The sequence below is a fragment of the Rhinopithecus bieti genome, unplaced genomic scaffold (assembly GCF_001698545.2).
Source record: "Rhinopithecus bieti isolate Rb0 unplaced genomic scaffold, ASM169854v2 scaffold_11291, whole genome shotgun sequence".
Taxonomy (NCBI): Eukaryota; Metazoa; Chordata; class Mammalia; order Primates; family Cercopithecidae; genus Rhinopithecus; species Rhinopithecus bieti.
The window spans coordinates 1,592,681-1,600,012 of NW_016807158.1; the positions used below are offsets into that span (position 1 = coordinate 1,592,681).

General features: G+C 40.9%; 1 protein-coding gene across 2 annotated transcripts in view; it reads right to left on the reverse strand.

Moving 5' to 3' along the window:
- MAGI2 (membrane associated guanylate kinase, WW and PDZ domain containing 2) overlaps positions 1 to 7,332 on the reverse strand; it is a 1,515,811-nt gene that overhangs the window by 330,685 nt on the left and 1,177,794 nt on the right. The gene's annotated exons all lie outside the window — the stretch shown is intronic.

The window sequence follows — 7,332 nt, forward strand, 5'->3', positions numbered from 1 at the left end:
GTTGGTACACACACACCACACCATACTACACCACACCACACCACACCACACCACACCACACCACACCACACTGCACTGCACTACACTTTAGAAGTCTGAGGGGAAAAAAAAACCAAAAACAGAAGGCTAGTGAGAGTGAGAATTTTATCACACTTTAGAGATGAGACTTAAGGAATCATATGGTTCAACCTCCAACCAGAGTCTGAGACACAATTACTGAGACTCGGATTAAACCTCCAGTTTAGTTGAGTTGACTGTTCTCCTGGAAGGCAGAACAGCATAGTAGTCAAGATGGGTTTGGATCCCAGGCTTACTGCACACTGCTGGTGTGACCCTGAGCTGGTTTCTTAACTTTCCTAAACTTCAGTTCTTCATTTGTAAAATAATTATATCTATCCTACAGGGTTATCATAAAAATTAAATCAGATATTATATATTAAGAATGTGGCACGATGTCATTAAACTCTCAATGAATGAATATTATTAGACAACCTATTCCATTGTAAGGTAGCTCTGTTATTAGCTATTTTTTAAAATAATGAATCTGTCCAGGTGTGATGGCTCAGGCCTGTAATCCCAGCACTTTGGGAGGCCGAGGCTGGTGGATCACCTGAGGTCAGGAGTTCGAGACCAGCCTGGCCAACATGGTGAATCCCTGTCTCTAGTAAAAGTAAAAGAAAAAAAAAATTAGCTGGGTGTGGTGGTGGGTGCCTGTAGTCCCAGCTACCTGGAAGGCTGAGGCAGGAGAATCGCTTGAACCTGGGAGGCAGAGGTTACAGTGAGCTAAGATCACGCAACTGCACTCCAACCTGGGTGACAAGAATGAAACTCCATCTCAAAGAAAATAAATAAATACAAAATAAAACAATGAATCAAAATCTGTCTCTCTATATCTGCCATCTATTTGTGCTTGTTCTCCCATCTGAGAAACCAAAAAGTAACTGATTTAAAGCATGGCTGCTCCACCTTCCTTTTGGTAGCTATCCCGTGTCTGAAGCACTTTGCGTTCTTTATGTTGTAGACTTTGGCATATATGCTTACTATCCCACTGTACCCCTAAGAGTGTAGGCTAAATGAATCCTATTGCTATCATTACTTCCTGAAAAGAACCAAAAAGGGAATCATAAAACACTCAACAAAGAAAATATAGCTATGAAATCGAGAACCGATTTGTCTTTGATAGGAGACAGTTTATAGATGCTGAATCTTCCAGACAAATTTTACAGCCTTGTTCACATACCACCTAACCTAACCTTATTCCTTATGACTTCAGAGATATTAAAGCACCTTAATTAGGTTAAAGTGATGTAATGCCTGCTCCTCCTTCTACTACCATAATCTACCTAGTTGCTCTAGCTTGAAATTCAAACAAGCAAACACACTTGACTCATTCTCCACCCCTCTTTTCTCTGCAGACAAGAGGGAACACTGATTCTATGGTCCAGATATTTGTCCTTTCATTCCTCTTTCTCTTCTCATGGTTGTTAGAGTTGATGCTTTCAATAGGTAGATGACCAGCATACAGCAAACTAGCAGCAAAGGAACCAATGCACTAAGAACCAGGACCCCACTCTCACCCTGCCCTGTGATCACCTGCTACTTCTTCCCCCTAACCCAACCCAAGTGGAAGCCACAGGACAAGGGAGTCCATTGGTGTAGTGAATAAAGAGAACTAAAAGGAATGAGTCTGGAGAGGAAAATGAACTTGATTCCATACATTTCTTAACTTCTTTTGTGACTTCTGTTTCTCTCTCTCTCCAGAGGTATCTTTTGATCATTTTGATCAAAGTCATTTTGAACGTTACATGTTTGATCATGTTGCTCCCCTACTTTTATAATCCTTCCATTCCTGTTAGGCAGACTTTATAGTTCCCTCCTGATCAACCTCCTGGCAGTCTTTCACCTGAACTTCTCTTTCACCTGAACTTCTCTTTCACCTTAACTTCTCTTTCACCTTAACTTCTGTCTCCACTTTCCTTCTCTGCTGTCTCCTAGGTTTCAGGCATAACAGACAAGCTGATGGTTCTCCATGTCTCCCAGATCTAGAGAATCCCAAGGACCACATTGCTTTCATCTGATAAGAAGAGATCCTACCTGACACAGCTCCTGGCTCGTGGTAAATGCTCCACATGTGCCTGCTGAATAAAGGGATGCCTGCACTTTTGCACACAATATTCTCTGAACCTGGATTGCCTAATAAATTCTTAATTTCCCTTCCATCTCTAAATCATACTTCTGTGAAATCCACCATGATCTCTCCCCATGACATCTCCTCTTATGAGAGACTCATTCCTCTGTCCTTGCTCTGCAGTCTGTATACATCTCTTTTAGCACTTATCTCCAGGTGCCGTTTTAAATTGCACACATTCCTCTGTGACTTTACCAGACCGTACATTCCTTTATGACAGAGACTGGTATTACACATCCACAGATCCCCAGGACCTGAAAGGATGCCTGATGCATGGTGGGTACCCAATGCACATGTAACCTGTTTACTGAGGAAAATGGACTCGATCCCACTCATTTCTTCTTCTCTGGCTTCTGTTTGTTTCAGAATGACAGAGGGGAGGTGGGAGAGGTATAAAAATATAAAGTAGTATTTTTCACCAATTACTACTTCCATTCCTTTTCCCCATTCCTTAATGATATCTTGGGAAGAATATTAACTTTTAAGTAACTTTTTGCTATAATATATCCAGTCTCACTAAAGTCTGAACACCAAACTTGATTGAAATCACTTTCCTTCCTCCTTTGTGGAGAGGTATGGTCTGCCTCTGAATCACTGCCTTTCCCCTCCTTCATTCTTCAAGGTCTAGTTCTTCCAGTGTGTTAGGGGCAGAGAGGAAGATCTCTCTCTCTCTTTCTCTCTCTCTCTTTTTAATTTAACTGGTTGCAATCGTATGCTTTTTGTGTTGGTTGTGGCTGCTTGTCTGGTGAATGGTAACTGGCTGTTGAAGTGGCAGGCATCCAGTGGCTGGCTCTTTTGTGGGATGGATCTGTGCATTCTTCCTCCGGCCAGTGTAATATTTGGTTCAAGCTTGACCTCTTTCACCTCTGTCAGCTCCTGCCACACTGGAGCACTGCCCAGTCTGTTGATGCTGGGTGTTCCTTGCCCAGCAGGCAGCTCTCTTGAGTGGAGGATAGAAGACAGCTGGCAAAAATCAGGCTCTATTCTCCATGGTCACTTCAACCATAGAAATCTCACATAGCCTCCTCATGCCAAATACTGTTGCAATGGCTTCATTGCCATGTCTTTTCTTTCTCCTGCCATCTCTCTCCAATTCACTTCCTTCCTATTATGACTGGCAAAGGAAGCGAGTCCACTGCCTGAGCAGATGTCCAATTTGGAAACCTGATCTCCATCTTCCCTTCTTACAGGCTACCCCAATTTCAGTGAGTGATTCTCCTGTAGCCTCCCCTTTCTTTTTCATGCGGATTGTTGTGTTATCTCTCAAACACAAATCCCATATAAGAAAAACTACCCTGAAGATTCTGTTTTCCCTTCTTCAGCTTCCGTTTATGGAAGCTAGGGTGAGAGGAGAGGGTTTGATTATAGTAGGGGAGTCCCACAGTAGCGCTGAGGTGTGTTTGTGGACCCTGGAGTCAATTCTATGAAAAATGCCAGTCAATGTCCCCTGATAAGGTTTGGTGAATAAATGAATAAGCAAGTGGATATATCCATTTTGAAGAGTTCATAATAGATGGGAATACTGATGCTGCAATAAGGGGCTAGGTGGATTGTAAAACAGAACAAGATTAGTCGATGACAGAAATCAGATGTAAGCCCTGGACTTCCGACTCGGCTAAGTGCCCCAGCCTGCCATCTTTGTATAACCTCTGCTTGTCTCAGCAAGGCATGAAGTCATAACATTAATTAATAATGCCACTCCACACATCAATAAGAGCCTTGGTAATTTACCATGAAAAATCAGTTTTGTATTTTTGTAGAATTTGCAGCTCTGAATAGGGAGGAAAATGTCATTTCTGCTAGAGGCACAGCATCTTGTTCAGCTCTTATGTAAACTCACTGTCAGGCAATCCTAGAAACTGCCTCCACTTGCCTCTGGGCAAAATGTCTCCTTTTCATAGAAAATGTCACCTTTTCTCAAGGAAATGGCAGGTGGTTATTTTTTTTCCAAAGGAAAAATGACCTTTGCATATTGTTAAAAAAAACCTCAAAACCCCTCAAGGACTTAAGCTTTGATGAAAACACTAAAAACAATTCCATATCTTTTACTTTGTACTTCAGGTTCCACTTTGTAAATTTTGAGATTACACCTGTCACCACTGATGTAGCCTGTAGGCAAATGTCAGTGACCAGAAAATTCTGGCATCTTGTTCTCCAGGAATGTTCAATGGATGCTTGTATCTCAGCTCTTGTTGCTCCCAGCTCTAAAACACACACACACACACACACACACACACACACACACACACCCTCTCTCTCTCACTTTATTCTCATTACTTTAACACTTTAAAGCCTTTATATCCCCAATCCTGGATCACAATCTTATACCAGTCCATGAAAGGCTCCTCTAAGAAAATGCCAAAGTTGCTACATTGCGTATCATTGTGCTTAAAATTATGTTCAATATTTGATATGAAATTTATACCTATGTCAATCTAAGTCATTTTTCACACCAAATAGTTTTATTCTCTCATGAGGACACAGGAAAAAATGTATCCAGTATTCTTTCCCACCACCTCCCACAGTCAGATAAGAAAATACAAAAGAAATACAACAAAGAAGTAAGAGGAGTGAAAATATCAGGACCCAACACTTTAAAACAAGAGAGCAGGAAGGTAAAGGTGATGATATAAAGAAAGACAGTTCTGGGTTATTAACCTTGGCCTGACAAAACAAAGTTCCCACTTATTTTGTCAATATTTCATATATGTGGTAGAAGTTTTTCCCTTCTGACAAGAGTTCTTGCCATTAAAAAAAGCAAAGTTTACCTTACAGAGTTTGATTTTCCAGCAAAGCAGTAAGTTAGACGACAACACTCAAGATTTACCGTGCGCACTCTTGTCACTTCATGCAAATCCTCAGCTGGAGCAGATGAGAGGCACATTAATTACACTGGATACAGGAATAATGTTTCTGCAGCTGCAGCAGTTTTGATATTTGCAGACTCCAGCGCACTCTATCTGTAATTTCACTGGCAGCTTGCAAAAACCAGCAGAATCACACTTACAAACAAAGGTCTGCATGGTAATTTATCTCCTATTGACTTCAATGAAATCTCTTCATTCAGAATACTAAGAGATTCATAATTATGAGCTAAGATCTATGACTTAGCTAAAGAAAATGAAAGACACGTTTCTTGCCTCTTCTCACTTATGTTCCACATACCTGTGGATGATGATACATATGTGCATATCTGTACAATTAAACTATTCACTGAACACTTGAAAACCCATATGACAAGCTGTAGGAATATGCACCAATATCCTATATATTTAGTTCAATGAGTGTTATTGCTCTTAGCAGAAACATTTACCTTTCCTCACGCATGTTCCAACTATCTTAACCTCCTCAGACTTTTCTTTTGGTTATGATTCAGAATTGACTTGCTTTTATTTTTGGAGTGGATTACTGTATCAAAATAGGAGAGACCATTATTAAACAAATGAAGCTTAGGTTACTGACTGCTGTAAAACGTGCCTAGGAAAAAGAGATGAGCATCCTATGGCATACTTACACGCACCTAGCCCAATTTCAGTGTCAGATAATGCACACAAAAGAGGTGAAATGTCCCTATTTCAGCTGCCAGTCTGCCAACAGAACAGTTGTTAACATGGCACCACAATTCTGAAAATTTTCTGATACCTCTATTAAGTCTCAAATGATTTAAAGAAGCAAGAGGTGTCTTTAAATGTTCAATGCAGAATCATTTTGTCTCCAGGATCCAAAGGGTAAACATCCTAAAAGTTCATAAGAACTTTTCATGTGTCCACTACTCCCAGAATATTATAGCTTTAATATATTGGAAGATAGTCTTACGGAGGTTCATAAGGGCTACCATTTCTGAGAGATTCCATGTGCCACGACTTAAGTATTTTATGTATAATAACTCATCTGGTGAGATGTTTGGTTAAACTAGACTAAGAAAAGCTTTAAATAATTCTGTAAGGAGAACATAATCATAGAATAATCTATGATGATTACAGCAAATCTTATGCCTCTATAGTAATCCATGTAGACTAGTGCTGCATAGAAAGATTCATTCACTTATTTAATCAACAAGTTGAATATTTTCCATATACCTGGTCTGGGGATTTATTCACGATCAAGTCAGACACAGGTTTTGATCTCAATGAACTTACAGTCAGGTTGGGGAGGCAGGGGCTGGCAAACGAGAATTTCCAGTTCAGCTGAGGGAAGAGCAGATAAAAATAAGCATCTTTCATAAAAAGCAGATTGTTTCCTGATGAACCAAAGGCTCAGTTCGGAGAGACAGAGTGGTAGGAACGGAACGAACTTGACATTGTCTGTAAGAGTGCATATGGTGCATATACACGTGCGTGTGTGTACACACACATACACACCATAGAACAAACACACACCACAGAATATATGCGGCCATAAAAAATGATGAAATCATGTCCTTTGCAGCAACATGGATGCAGCTGGAGGTCACTGTCCTAAGTGAATTAACACAAGAGCAAAAAACCAAATACTACATGTTCTCACTTATACGTGGAAGTTAAATGTTGGGTACATATGGATATAAAGGTGGAAACAACAGACACTAGGAACTACTAGAGTAGGGAGGGTCGGGGCAAGGGCTGAGAAACTAAGCTCAATACCTGAGTGACAGGATCATGCATACCCCGAACCTCAGTGTCACTCAATACACCTATGTAACAAAGCTGCACAGGTACCCCTGAATCTCAAATAAAAGTTGAAATTAAGTATAAAAAAAATGCAGATGGCAGTCCAGATAGCAGAATCTAGTAAATCTTTGCATCTAGTTGTATCACTTTGGTTCATTGATAAAGCAAAGGAATTGGTGATTTTGGATCTACACTTTAAAAAGTGGGCCAGGCGCGGTGGCTCACGCCTGTAATCACAGCACTCTGGGAGGCCGAGACGGGCAGATCACGAGGTCAGGAGATCGAGACCGTCCTGGTTAACACAGTGAAACTCCATCTCTACTAAAAAGTAGAAAAAAATTAGCTGGGCATGGTGGCGGGCGCCTGTAGTCCCAGCTACTCGGGAGGCTGAGGCAGGAGAATGGCAGGAACCCGGGAGGTAGAGCTTGCAGTGAGCCAAGATCATGCCACTGCACTCAGCTTGGGCAACAGAGCAAGACCCTGTCTCAAAAAAAA